Source organism: Manis javanica, chromosome 14 (assembly GCF_040802235.1).
Source record: "Manis javanica isolate MJ-LG chromosome 14, MJ_LKY, whole genome shotgun sequence".
In the NCBI taxonomy this organism is placed as follows: domain Eukaryota; kingdom Metazoa; phylum Chordata; class Mammalia; order Pholidota; family Manidae; genus Manis; species Manis javanica.
The window spans coordinates 47,690,260-47,705,512 of NC_133169.1; the positions used below are offsets into that span (position 1 = coordinate 47,690,260).

Genomic DNA, 15,253 nt, shown 5'->3' on the forward strand with positions numbered 1-15,253 from the left:
GGGGAATTTGAGTCACAAGCTTGCAGTTACATAGTTAATAAATCACAGGTATATAAACTACAGTATAAGGAATATTGCCTGGAACATTTCACTGAAATATAGTTGATACAGAATATTGCATTTGTTTCAAGTATATAACATAGTGTTTCAGCAGTTTATTTACAATTATGAAATGCTCAGCCCAATTAGTATAGTTACTATCTGTCATCATTGACAGACATTACACTATTATTTACTATATTGTCCACTCTGTACTTTCATCCCAATGACTAATTTATAACTGAAATATTTGTGCCTCTTTGTATCCTTCACATATGTCTTCCACATCCTCCTACCCTGTGCTCATGGTAGATTTTAGTTTCTACTCTGGGATAATGAGTCTATTTCTGTTTAGTTCATTAATTTTTTGTATTGTTTCTTTGGTTCCATGTGTAACTGAAATCTATTCTCAGGTTTCTTCTATTTGTTTTTCCTTTCCATTATTATGGAGAAATGACTGGCATACATCACTGTATAAGTTTAAGCTGTGCACCATGATGGTTTGATTTGCACATATTGTGGAACGATGACCAAAACAGGTTTAGGTAACATCCATCATGTCATAGACACCATAGGAAGGAAAGAAAATTCCTTTTGTGTTGAGAACTCTCAGGATCTACTCGTCTCCTCACAATTACAGAACCCAGACCCCATATTTTCTTTTAGTTTTTGTCAAGTGCGTTTAATTTTTGGCACTGTAATAGTGCCACAAAGAGAATATTGAATGAGGAATTAGAAGTAATGTCCTGTCTTTTCATGGTTGGCTCACTTTGTGGTTGTTTCTGGTATTTCTCCTTCCATCGTTCATGGACTGGTGGCCATTCAAGAAAGATACTGGGAGTGAGAGAGGAGCAGAGGCACAGAATGAGTAGGATGGCCACACATTATTAAGAAAAATACATATTTATTTCCTCTAGAGTGAAATAAAATAGGAAATAAATTACACAATATATATTTTTTTATTTGGAGAGGCCCAGTAATATATTTCCAATAATATTTATACCCATGAAAAGTAAGAGCATGAGACGCGGAGTGTGATGCACTACAGATTCCTGCAGGGCTTACATGCCACTGGCTGCTCCGGGCTAATAAGTTCTCATACAGAACTGCACTCCTGGTCCCCAGGACAATCATGCTTGTATCTCAATCCACAGCTTTCCCAAAGGACAATGTTTAACAAACTGAACAGGAGTTCAGGCTCTTTAAAAACACAATAAGAGTCTTCATGAACATATCTCCCCGGGCAAGGGAAACAAAAGCAAAAATGAACAAGTGGGACTATATCAAGCTGAAAAGCTTCTGTACAGCAAAGGACACCACCAATAGAACAAAAAGGCAGCCTACAGTACAGGAGAAGATATTCATAAATGACAGCTCCAATAAAGGGTTGACATCCAAAGTATATAAAGAGCTCATGCACCTTAACAAACAAAAAGCAAATAATCCAATTAAAAAATGGGTACAGGATCTGAACAGTCACTTATCCAAAGAAGAAATTCAGATGGCCAACAGACACATGAAAAGATGCTCCACATCGCTAGTCATCAGAGAAATGCAAATTAAAACCACAATGAGATATCACCTCACACCAGTAAGGATGGCCACCATCCAAAAGACAAACAACAACAAATGTTGGCGAGGTTGAAGAGAAAGGGAAACCCTGCTACACTGCTGGTGAGAGTGTAAATTAGTTCAGCCACTGTGGAAAGCAGTATGGAGGTTCCTCAAAAAACAAAAAAATGGAAATACCATTTGACCCAGGAATTCCACTCCTAGGAATTTACCCCAAGAATGCAGCAGCTCAATTTGAAAAAGGCATATGCACCCCTATGTTTATCACAGCACTATTTACAATAGCCAAGAAATGGAAGCAACCTGAGTGTCCATCAGTAGATGAATGGATAAAGAAGATGTGGTACATATACCCAATGGAATATTATTCAGCCATAAGGAGAAAACAAGTCCTGCCATTTGCAACAACATGGATGGAGGTAGAGGGTATTATGCTCAGTGAAATAAGCCAGGTGGAGAAAGACAAGTACCAAATAATTTCATTCATCTGTGGAGTATAAGAGCAAAGAAAAACTGAAGGAACAAAACAGCCGCAGACTCACAGAAACCAAGAATGGACTAACAGTTACCAAAGGGAAAGGGACTGGGGAGGATGGGTGGGAAGGGAGGGATAAGGGGGGAACAAAAAAGGGGGGGCATTACAATTAGCAGACATAATGTAGCCAGGGGGTGGCACAGGGAGGGTTGTACAACACAGAAAAGAGAAGTAGTAATTCTACTACACTGATGGACAGTGACTGTAATGGAGTATGTGGGAGGGGACTTGGTGATGGGGGAGTCTAGTAAATATAATGTTTCTCATACAATTGTAGATTAATGATACCAAAAAGAAATATAAGAAGAGGGTTCAGACAAGATGAACTATATCTCTTTCTCTCTCAAACCATGGAAAAGAAAAAAGTAATGAACAAAATGAAACATTGAGTATCAAGGAATTAGCATTTTGAATCCCAGCCAGTGAGTATAAATATTAGTCTTCCTAAGAATGCAGAAGAAGAGATGGAGCAAATGACCATCCTTGGTCTGCATACGACCAGGTAGGTGCAAAGACTTTTAATATGGAAAGGTAGATTTAAGGAGCTGATACACCTTTTCTTTCTTAGAAGAATATCTATTCTTTCAAAGTATTAACTTTAATGACTTAGTACTTTATTCCTCACATTTTCTAGAATAAGATTACAGAATCATCTCCAAGGTGTCACAGTCTTTGCTCTATAGCATATATAACACTAAATGTTTTCTGTCTACTGTAGGTATGGTTATCCAAATGTTCATAATCAAGATATGTGAGAAATCATTATACTCACATGATGAATAAATAGGGACATGTATCTAAACTTAATCATTTTTATAAAAGAATGAAGATAGGTTCATTAACATCTGCAACAGGAAACCACATATTTATAATTTTTTTGAACATTTAATTATCTTGCATCTTAAAAACCATGGTAACTGAGATCACATGCAGATATTTAAGAGGCTCATCTCATCTGCTCTTTCATCCCTGTAACTATCATATATTATGATAAACTTCTCGTTTGAACTTAATTTTCTTCCCACTGCAGATTATTGATGGTAAACATCCTTTTTATGTGTCTAAGGTTCCTATCTAAGTGGAATAAGAAAGAGAAAGAATACCATATGGTTTAACTTATTTGTGGAATCTGAATAAAACAAAATAAACCAACAATGAATAGAATCATAAACAGTGAATGGACAGTTGGTTACTTTGGGAGGGGGACAACAGATAGGCTAAGGGGATGAAGGGGCTAATGAGGTACAAACTTCAAATTATAAAATTATTTAAAAACAGGAATAAAAGTTCACCATCAGGAATATATAACTCAAAATATTGGTAAATCGTTGTATGGGGACAGATGGTAACTGCATTAGCATGGTGACCATAAAATAATGTATATAATGGATGAATCACTGAATTGTTTACCTGAAACCAATACTGTTTATATGCTATGTTTCAATAAAATGTTTAAACAATAAAATAAAAGCTATTACTTTTACAAATATTATTCAGTGACTACTTTCTCTCCTTTTGAGCTACTTTAATAATTGAATTTGTTATGCAAATGTACTTTTAGAAAATTCAGCTAGTAAGTCAAGAAAAGTGATAAGATACACAATAAATAAGCCCATCCCATAATACAGAATACTGTTTGAATATTCAGTATCAGCTCACTCAGTGTACATGCCGTCCTAACAATTACTACCTATGACACAAGGAAAGGTTCTTAAGCACAATACGCATTTAAGGAGAGTGAGAATGTGCATGTTTTAGTAACACAATCTAGATTAACTTAAACAGAAATGAAAAAGTAGTAATGGAAGACTTTGCAAGAACCTTATATGACTCCTTACCCTCTTTTGTCCACGTTAGGTGAACAGAGTGGAGGACATGACCCACCTCACGGCACTGACGGGCTTCTTCCTCCTGGAATTCTCTGACTCCAGGGAGCCCCAGGTTTCAGTTGCCTTTCTGTTCCTGCTCATTTACATGGCATCCCTCCTGGCGAATCTTCTCATCATCATCCTTGTCACCTTGGACCATTCATTGTCTTCACACCCCCATGTACTTCTTCCTGAGGAACTTATCATTCCTTGATGCTTGTCTCATTTCCATCACAGCTCCAAAGTTTGTTCTGGACTCTCTCCCAGGAGCCTCATTTCTTTCCCAGGATGCCTGTTACAGGTCCTGCTGGTGGCTCACTTTGCCGCATGTGACCTGTTTCTTGACAGCCATGTCCCATGACCGCTGTGCAGCCATCTGTCTCCCGCTGCATTACAACATCATGATGAGCAGGGGGTCTGTGTGAGGACGGCACCTGCCTCCTTGGTCCTTGGGAGCATCATTGGGGTCTTGTACTCAGCTGGAACCTTCCCTTTATCATTCTGCAGCTCCAGAAAACTCCCTCAGTTTTTCTGTGATGTGCCCTCCCTACTGCTCAGAGATATACCCTACCATTGATGTTAGTATTGTGATTGGGCTCATATATGGACTTTTCTGTTTAGTTTCTATAGTTTTTTTCTGGGGGATCTTCTCATCATCATCCTTGTCTGACAAGGACAGTCAGAAGCCTTCTCCACCTGCCTGCCTATCTCAGTTGTGATGACATTTCTTATAACAGGTGCCACTGCCTACCTGAAGCCTGTTCCTGACTCACCACATCTTGTGGATTTTTTAGTGTCTGTGTTCTATGCTGTGTTGCCTCCATTTCTGAACCCAGTAATATACAGTCTAAGAAACAAGCAAATCAGGGCAGCTTTAGGGAAGGTTATATGGAAACTTTATCATTATAGATTTTATGAGAAAAAGAATAGAACTACTACAAAGAAAGATTAAATTTTACTTTTTAGAGATGCTTTGGATTTTTGTGATCTAGTGTAAGTATATAAATATCTTTATTAAAATACTATTTTATTTCAATATACAAGGATATGGTTCATATTTATTATTCAACTGTATCTCAGAATGTATGAAAATCTGACTACTTATTATTTAGAGTGTGCTCTACTTAAGTCAGACTTCAGACTCACTCTTGTGAGTCCCAGAAGAGACTAGGAAAGATGGTACATCATTGGTAACTATGAATAAGAGACTTGCATGGCTAATGTGAATTTGAGAATATGATTAATTTAGGGAGGTTGACATGGGGGATTTAGCCAGATTTCTAGACAGGAGTAACATAGTTGTATAAACACCTAAATGTATAAGGAATTTTCTTAGCCATGTTAATGAGATATTGTCTATGGAAGAAGGATGGTCTTTCATTGCTGGCTTTAAAGATTGAAGTGGTCATGGCTAAGGAACATTGACAGTCTATAGAGGATGCAAAATACAAGGAAATGGATTTCCAGTAGAACTCTAGAAAGGAATGCGGCCATGCCAGCTAATCCCAGATTTTCACTCCAAATGACTTGGCTTGGATTTCTAAAAGGCAGCACTCTACAATAGTAAAAGTGCTTCAAGCCACAGAATGTGACAATTGGTTACAGCAGTCAAGAAAAATAAGCCTAAAATCCTTGTCCATGTACAGTTTTTTAAATAAGAATTTCTGATGTGAACAGGTATGATGACTGAGTCTGGGTAAAAAGTAAGGAATATAGAACACAATCCCACTTACTATCAAAACTTTTATAATTTTGCAGAAATTTTTATATTTTTAGGCTATTTTTGCATTATTCACTATTGTAAAAAATAAGAATATAATATGCCTGTTTTCATTTATAGCTTTAGTGGGCTGTTGGACTTCATTAATTGAATTTTGAATTAAAGGGTATTCAACAAAGATTAACATTTATCTACTGAATTTCTTCGTATAATAAAGTCTCTAATTCCTGTTTTGTTGTTATTCATATCAAATATATTAAAATTAGTGTTTTTGTTGTCCAATTATTTTTATTTTCACAACTTAAAGTTGCCTTTAACTTAATTTCTAATGCTCTTAAAATATTAAAGTGGAAATTAATATGTATCTCATACTGTGTGTGGATTAGTTAAAACTACCAAAATTTGTTTGCTTAAGCATTCATTAAAACACTGCAAACAGAGATCAGCTTTTGGATGAGGTTTATTTTTGTGGGGAGATGTAGCTTATATATTTAATAGAATAATTGAAGAATTTCAGTTGCGTTTACATATTCAATAATTATTTATTGTTCAAATTCTTGGAGGGTGTGAAAAAATAGAATTCATTTGTCACAGGATAAAATACAGGAAATAAATCTGATCTATTTCTTCACATAGATTGATTGTTAAAATTTTGGTTTAAGAAAAGAGAAGCTCCTTGGGCGCCCTTCTTGCTGGGGCCAGCAGGACATTTCCAGGTTGCCAGTATCTTCAGCTATGTCACATTTCATTTCTGATTCTGATTCTGTTTTTCTCTTCTGATACCATATTCTCAACCATACTTATTTCCATGAGAATCTTTTTGAACTTTATTATTTCAATTATATGGAATTTGATTTCATACTTGATTTGATATATGGCATGTACCATTACTCTCAATACCACTGTTAACCTAAATATGATTTATTGGACACATGATATTTTAATCCTGATTTGGGAGACCTGATATGCCATATAGTTAATTATTACATAAAAATGGAACCCTTTTGATTCTCTGAGCAAATGAATTAATACATTGATTTATTTAACATGTCATAAAATAACTATGTCCACAATGTTTCCTTTTTCAAAAGTTGAGGTTATATATTCTACTCTGGTGTTGCTCTTTTCATCAGTCATGGACTAAAAGACATTCATGAACGATGGCAGGAGTTAGAGATAGGCAGAGGCACAGATTGAAGATTATGCAAAAACATCAATAATAGAAATCATATACACTGATTCCCTCTGAACTGAACAAATAACATATGCTGGAAAATATGATATGTGATCTTTTCTCCTGCTGAAGAGGGTCAGTAAGGGAAAAATACACCAGGGAAAAATAACAGCATGAGAGAGGCAGGTGAGGTGTGAGGTGTTCATGCCATGGTTAAACGCTACTGATTGATCTGGTTTAATAAGGTTTCCTACAGAGCTGCCCTCATTGTCCCTAAGAGAATCATGCCTGTCTCTCAGTCCATAGTTTTCCCAAAGGACAATGTTTAAATATTGAAAATGATTTCATGTTCTCTAGAATAAAAGAAAAGGAGAGGTGTTCAAAGTGAACTTTAGGGATTCTCCCTCATACCATGATATATAGAGGAGAAAATCAGTAGAAAGAAGACTTTAGGTAGCACACAACATTAACATTTTGAATCCTAATAGGTGAGTATGAATATTAAGCATTATAAGACTGCAGGAAAATAGGAAGAGGAAATGACCTTCCATTGGCTGCAGCTACCAGGTAGGTGCAAAGATGTTTAATGAGCAAAAGCAGATTGTAAGCACAGAGCTGACATATGCAATCTCTGAATTGCTTTCATAGTCTTCAGCTTGCATTACTTCAATATTTGCTTGTTTTCCAGAATAAGAGTGGAGCTCATTCTGATAAGTGTCACAGTCTATATAACTGTGAGGCATTATATGTGATCTGGTCTCCTCTAAGTAAGGTTATCCCAATATGTATAATCCAGATGTTTAAGAGTCCTTCATTCTCATTCATATTTTAACATGGACATGGAGCTAAATTAAATCTAAGGTCCTTAAACATCCTCAACTGGTATCTTTATATCAAAATTTTTTGAATATTTTATTACCTTGCATACTGAAAAACATGGTAACTTAAGTCACATATATATATGTTTAAAAGGCCCTTCTACTCTGCTGTTTACATGTATGAAGAATAAATTGTTAAGATAAGTAAGCCTGTCTTATCACATAATAAAGCACTAATAGCTATACTTACTTAAACATGCTGCTCCAGGAATGCAGATGGGACCTAACTTTCAAGGTGACCATGAAGTGGCGGCCAGCATGCACTTCAACATGATGAACACTGGGGGGTCCTTGAAGCAGCACAACTCACAGATGGAAGTTTTACCTCTTTACTTTCTAATTGATAGAACTGGATTAAGAGAGAGAAAGAAAACCTCTCAAGTCACAAAACAAATTAATTACAATCCTTATTGGCGAAAGTATATCTCTGGTTTGATTCAGTTTCACCATTCTGAATCCTTATTTGTCTTTAATTATTGTCAAGTACGTTTAGGTTTTAGGCTTTGTAATTTGGGTCAAATGGAATGTTGAAGGTGTGTCCATCAGTAAATGAAATGGATAAAGAAGGTGTGATACACATATAAAGTGGGATTTATTCAGCCATAAGAAACAAAATCTTGCCATTTTCAAACACATGGATGGACCTAGAGGTGTTATGCTCAGTGAAATAAGCCAGGTGGGGAAAGACAAACACCATGTGGTTTCCCTTATTTGTAGAATCTAAAAACAAAACCAAATGAAACATTCAAGCAAACCAGCAATAGATTCAGTCTATTGAGACATGACTGGCGGTTATTGTGAGGGAGAGGTTGGGATGGGTGGGTGAAACAGGTGAAGGGGATAAAGAGACACAAAATCTCATCATAGTGCAAATTGGTCACAGGAATGAGTGTTCAGCATAGTGAGTATACTCAGTAATCATGTAACATCTATGCTGAAAAAATAGTAAATACGCTTGGTGGTATTAAGGCTTAATACAGATAATTGTTGAATCACTGTGCTGTATACTTGAAACCACTATAACGCTGTATATCAAGTATACTTCAATAAAAAGATAAATACTATTATTCTTTGTATATGTCACACACATTCATTTTGTACATATTCCTCTCAAAAGACATTTACTGTGAATAATGAATGTTGGAAACTAAAAAGTTATAATTTCCATGAAAAGAAATAATCCTAAAATGTATACAAATCGAGTTTGTGATTAAGAATACAATAAAAACCTTATCCTTGTGCAGGTTCTAGAGAAATCCACAAACCTCTGCTCAATAGTGCTGTCTGGCCTCCCAGGGCAGCTGCTCTGTTCACAGCACAGTGAGCATCTGGGGGTGACTCTGCTGGCCTTATGCCCATCTCCGTCACATGGACACTTGACTCCCTCCATCTCAGCTTTTCCTCCTAACTCAGAATACGCTTCAGAAATGTGGAGTTAATGTGGTCCTTAGATGAAGAGATACATTTTTACTTTCTGTGATAGGCTCTGTGTCCTAGATTACAATGGTAACATCTAGCATCACTTGTAATTTGGGCTTTGTAAAGAAGAGTCTTACATAGAGAAACTATTTATTTCTCCCTCTCAAGGAACTAAATTTGAATTTAGAAACCAATATGCATTTTTGGAAAGTAAGGGTTCTTCAGCTAATTTCCAGTATATTAACAAAATGTTCTAATTTTGTTCATATTAAATGACATTGAAATTATTCTTTTTGCCTTCATAATGTATTCAGTATAGTTTATTATTTCTCAGGCACTAAATTACTTTTCTTCATCACAGGAAGAATTTCTAATCAGGATGCTCTTTACCATTGGTATTTCTACATATTTTATAATTGCACATCTATTTCTACCATTTTCTCTAAAGTGTGCTTCCATCCTGTCCTTAAAAATACTGAAAAATCAATCTGGGTGTGAGTAGTTATGTGAATGTATGATTGTGTGTGACATATGTATGTGACTATGAAAATGAGAGGACAGGAAGTTGGGAAAAGTGAATTTTTACCCCATATTCAGTATTTCTACCTACATCTATCGTTGATATTAGTGTTCTATGATAATGTTATTATAACTCCATAGATATACACCTCCTGTCTTCCTTGTCCATGTCCTTTCTACCATAAATTTGTATTTCCCTTCTGTAATATAATGCATTTCATCATAAAATTAAAGGGAAAATAATTTTACTTTCTGAGATAAATGTATGAGTATCAAAAACTATTACTTAGCATAATACATTCTAGGTCAATTCAGGTTGTCCTGAATGGCAATTTTTTATTTTTCATACCTGGATAATATTGAATTTTAAGTAAGTACCACCTATTTATCCACTCATTTATTTAAAAGCACCTCAGTTGTTTCCACTTCCTGGCTATTATAAATAATGCGGCAATAAACATGGGGATATTTATATATTTTTGAGTGTGTCTTGAGTGAATTTCCAAACTAGAATTGCTCGATTGTATGGTGTTTCTCTTACTATAATTTTGCAAAATCTCCATACTGTTTTACATGGTGGCTGCACCACTCTGTAATCTCATAGCAGAGTACAAGGTTTCCCTTTTCTCCACACCTCCACCAACACCTGTTCGTTGCTGTGTCCTTGATATTAACCATTCCTGCTGGCATGAGGTGATATGCTGTATAGTGATTTGCATTTCCCTGATGATTAGTGATGTTGATTTCTTTACGTCCCTAAGGGTATTGTGATAAGTAAAATATGACAGAGAAAGAGGAATGCATTGGCTCCACTTCTATGAGGAGCCTGAAAAAAACAAATCAAGAAATGCACAATCCACAGTCATGAGCAGAGAGAATGGACGGATGGCAAAGATGGGAGTGAGGGGCAGGCTAAGCAGGAAAGAGGGGCGAGGAGGGCCTGACTTCCAAGGACACAATAATTTAACAACAGGGATGAAAGTATAGCATAGGGAATATACAGCCCATAATACTGGTCAATCAATGTATGATGGTGAACACAGAGCAATGTGTATAATTGATGAATCACTAAATGCTTACCAGAAATGAATATGATATTGCATATATGCTATATTTCAATAACATTTGTTTAATCAATAAAATAAAAACTATAACTTTTACAAGAATTTTTTGGTAACTTACAAAAAATATTCTCTCCCTTTGACTGCTTGAATAATTGAATTTGTTGTACTTAATAGATAATTCAGCTAATGAGCCAGTAAAACTTTGATAAGACACAGACACAATAAAAACTCACGCAGTGTATCTGCCATCCTAACATTTATGGCCTGTGACACCATGACAGGTTCTTAGGGACAACATGCATTTAACAAGAGTGATAATGTGCCTGTTTTAGTAACACAATTCAGATGAATTTAAACAGAAATGAAAGGTAGTAATGGAAGGGATAAAGACTTCACAAAAACCTGCTGCGAGTCCTTACCTTCTTATGTCCCATGTTAGGTGAACAGAGTGGAAGACATGACCCACCTCATGGCAGTGACGGGCTTCTTCCTCCTGGAATTCTCTGACACCAGGGAGCTCCAGGTTTCACTCGCATTTCTGTTCTTGCTGATTTAGATGGCATCTCTCCTGGGGAAGCTTCTCATCATCATAGGAGCCACATTTCTTTCCCAGGATGCCTGTCACAGGTCCTGTTGGTGATTCACTTTGCCACATGTGACCTCTTCATCCTGACGGCCATGTCCCATGACTGCTGTGCAGCCATCTGTCTCCCACTGCATTATGATATCATGATGAGTAGGGGAATCTGTGTGAAGATGGCAGCTGCCTCCTGGGTCTTTGGGAGCATCTTTGGGGTCTTGTACTCAGCTGGAACCTTCCCTTTCTCTTTCTGTGACTCCAGGAAACTCCCTCAATTTTTCAGTGATGTGCCCTCCCTACTAAAGATTTCTTGCTCAGAGTTACCTACTGCCAATAATGTTAGTGTAGCATTTGGGGTCATACATGGGCTTTTTTTGTACAGGTTATATAGGTTATAGATATGTTTCCATTTTCAACATAGTGCTGAGGATGCCATCCTTACAAGGATGGTCCAAAGCCTTCCCCACCTGGCTGCCCATCTCACAGTTGTGATGACATTTCTTATAACAGGTGCCACTGCCTATCTGAAGCCTGTTCCTGACTCACCACATCTTGTGGACTTTTTAGTGTCTGTGTTCTATGCTGTGTTGCCTCCATTTCTGAACCCAGTAATATACAGTCTAAGAAACAAGGAAATCAAGGCAGCTTTAGGGAAGTTTGTACAGAAATTTTACATGATTTTACAGGAAAATAATAGATCTAGTATTTAAATTGAATTATATTTTTTACTATTGCACCATGCTTTTGTGACCTAGTATAAATTATTTAATATGTATGTTAAATGCAATATTATTTTAGGATACAAGAGGAATATTCAGGAAAATTAATAAACTGTGATTTTCTCAAAAGCAGAACACTTACTGTTTTGAGTGTGATCCATTCAAAACAGTCTTTCTGAAACACAGCTGTAAGCCTCTGAGTGTCTGTGGAAGATGTCTGTGTCCTAATTCTTGGCAGGTATAAATATGATCCCTTACACAGAAAAGGAGACTTTGGTGATGTGATAAACTTGGGGAACTTGAGGAGATTATACTGGATTATCCTGAGGGCCTAATGTAGTTATGTAAATACCTTGATGTGGAGAACTTTTCTAATCTATGTCCAAAGTGAGATAAGCATTAGGAAGAAGGAAGGTCTTACATTGTACTGTTGGTTCTCAGGATGGTTGGTGGCCATGAGCCAAGGAATGTGGGCAGACTTTAGAGGTGGAAAATACAAATAAATGGATTTTCACCAGAACTAGAAAGGAACGCAACCATGCCAGCTAATCCTAGATTTTCACCCAAGTGGCCAGGCTTGGATTACTAAATGACAGCACTGTAAAGTAATAAAACTGTTCTAAGGCAACAGAATTTGTGACAATTTGTTACAACAGTGATAGTAAACAAAAACAAGCCTCTAACCCATGTCCACATTTGTGTTTTAAATTGAATTTCTGGTGGGGGAAGGAAAGATTACCAAGAAAACAGAGTCTCATTAAAAGCTGATGAATTTTGAAAAGAAGAGGTTCATAATCCTTACTCTCTAAATTTTTATAATTTAGCAGAAAAATTGTTTTAGACTATTTTTTCTAGTATTCACTATTATAAATTAATGTGCATTCAGTTTTAGTTGTAGTATTTGATATTGGAGCATTTATTAAAAATAAATTAAAATTTGCTTACGGATTTACTTTAATCACTCTCCTATTTCTTTATTTTGTTGTTATTGTTTATACTATATATATACTAAAATTAATGTATTCAGTGTCCTTTTCTGAATGAATTGTCACCATTAGAGTTGATTTTTAACATTATTTCTAATGTTCTCCAAGATATTACAACGTAAATTAAAATATATTCTGTGCAGGTGGTTTAAAAATTACCTAAAACATTAGTTTAAACTTTCATTAAAATATACCAGACTTACATCAGCTCATAGGTTAGGTTTATTTTTTCTGCAGACAACAGCTTATACATTTCATAGCAGGGACTGGAGAAGTTCAGTCGTGTTTGCAGATTCTTTAAGTGTTTGTTGTCCAAATCTTGGCAAGTGTGAGAAAACAGATTTCATTAGTTGCAGCACAGGAGGCAGGACAGTAGCTCTGAGCTGCTTCTTCAGGGCTGCTAGAATGCTTTATTTCAGTTTTGCAGAGAAAGAGGAGAGAATGGGGCTAAGTTCTTTCTAGTGCCAGTGAGAAATTTTCAGTTGGCCAATATTCTAATTTCTGGGACATTCTTTCCCAGTCTGAAATAACACTTTTATTTATATGTATTTCAGCAAGGTATCTTTTTAAGTTTATTATTTTAATTATATGGTATTTATTTTCATACTTCATCTGCTACATGGCATCAGCCATTAGTCTCAATACCTTGGTTAATATCAGTATGATTTATTGACATACCACTTTTCATCCTGACTTGGACATCTGATTTGTGAGATAGTTATTTATGATATATAATTGGACCCCTCTGCATTTTCTGTGCAAATGAAGACATACATTTATTTGTTTCAATATGTCATAAAACAGTTATTTCCATAACATATTCTTTGTCTAATGATTATGCTATATGGCTATGGTTACCTATTCAACTTTTTTACTGGTAATTAGTCTATTTGATTTTATGTTTTTTCCTGAGTCAGTCTTGGAAAACTACATTTCTAGGACTGCGTTTATTTCTTCTAGTTTGTCCAGTTTATTGGCATATATTTTTTCATAGATATCTTTAGTAAACAGAGCAATAATGCTAATTACCTAACATACTATTTAATGACTTTCTAAGTGTAATTCTATTTTTAAATGCTACAAGAAAAACTACAAAACAATACAAATTATAATTAAATTCCTTACAGCAAGCCATAAAGATTGAATTTACATCACTGCAGTATTAGATAAAAGTAAAAATTAATTTTTCCATTACATTATTTTATATGTTTATCTGCATAGTCATGCTCATATTTCTCTCATTAACATTCTGCGAGCTTCATTTATCACTCCTCATAATGGCAAGAACTCATACTGAAGACTGTCTCCAGTGAGGTGAAAGAACAATAAATAAGTAAATAAATATGAGCAGCTACATCAAACAAAAGCCACAGAACAAAGTATGTCATCAATAAAATAAAATGGCAATCTTTTCAATGGGAACATATATTTTTAAATGGTATATCTGACAAGAGTTTAAAATTGAAAATACATAAAATTATTTAGTATGCAAGATCAAAGAAAACAATCTGATATAAAAAAGGTCAGAGAACCTCAAAAGACTTTTTTTTCAAAGGCATGCAGGTGACCAACGTGAAACTATGCTCGGCATCACTAATCATCAAGAAAATGCAAACCAGAACCACAATGGGCATTCTTTACTGAGGATGGGTATTAGCTCTTTAATGTTTAATAGATTTCAACTGTGAAGCCACCTGCTACTGATATTTTGTTTATTGGGAGATTTTTGGTTACCTATTCAACTTTTTTACTGGTAATTAGTCCGTTTGATTTTATGTTTTTTCCTGAGTCAGTCGTGAAAAGCTGTGCATTTCTAGGACTGTGTTTATTTCTTCTAGGTTGTCCAGTTTATTGTCATATAATTTTTTATAGATTTCTTTAGTAAATATTTGTATTACTGTGGTTTCAGTTGTAATTTTTCCTCTTTAATTTCTGAGTTTGTTAATTTATGTCCTTTTTAATTGATAAATTTGGCTAGTGATTTTTTTAATCTTTTCAAACAACCAGCTCTCGGTTTCACTGTTTTCACTATTTTATTATTCTCTATTTTATTTTTTTCTGCTCTGATGTTTATCATTCCCTTCTACTAACTTTGGGTTTCATTTTTTTCTTCCTTTTCTAGTTTCTTTTCTTTCTTTTTCTAGCTTCTTTAGCTGTGAGGTTAGGCTTTTCATTTGGGT

General features: G+C 35.4%; 1 long non-coding RNA gene across 2 annotated transcripts; it reads right to left on the bottom strand.

Annotated features, from left to right (window-relative positions):
• Window positions 1-738: 738 nt before the first annotated feature.
• Window positions 739-11,488, bottom strand: LOC140846295 (uncharacterized). 2 transcript variants are annotated; one of them, XR_012125322.1, is made up of 4 exons: window positions 11,255-11,488; window positions 10,359-10,550; window positions 7,977-8,122; window positions 739-873 (listed from the first exon to the last, which is right to left on the bottom strand). It is a non-coding gene; the product is annotated as an uncharacterized lncRNA (long non-coding RNA). The 2 variants fall into 2 exon arrangements; XR_012125321.1 differs by lacking the exon at window positions 10,359-10,550 and having other exon boundaries at window positions 7,977-8,135.
• Between the last annotated feature and the right edge of the window lie 3,765 nt (window positions 11,489-15,253).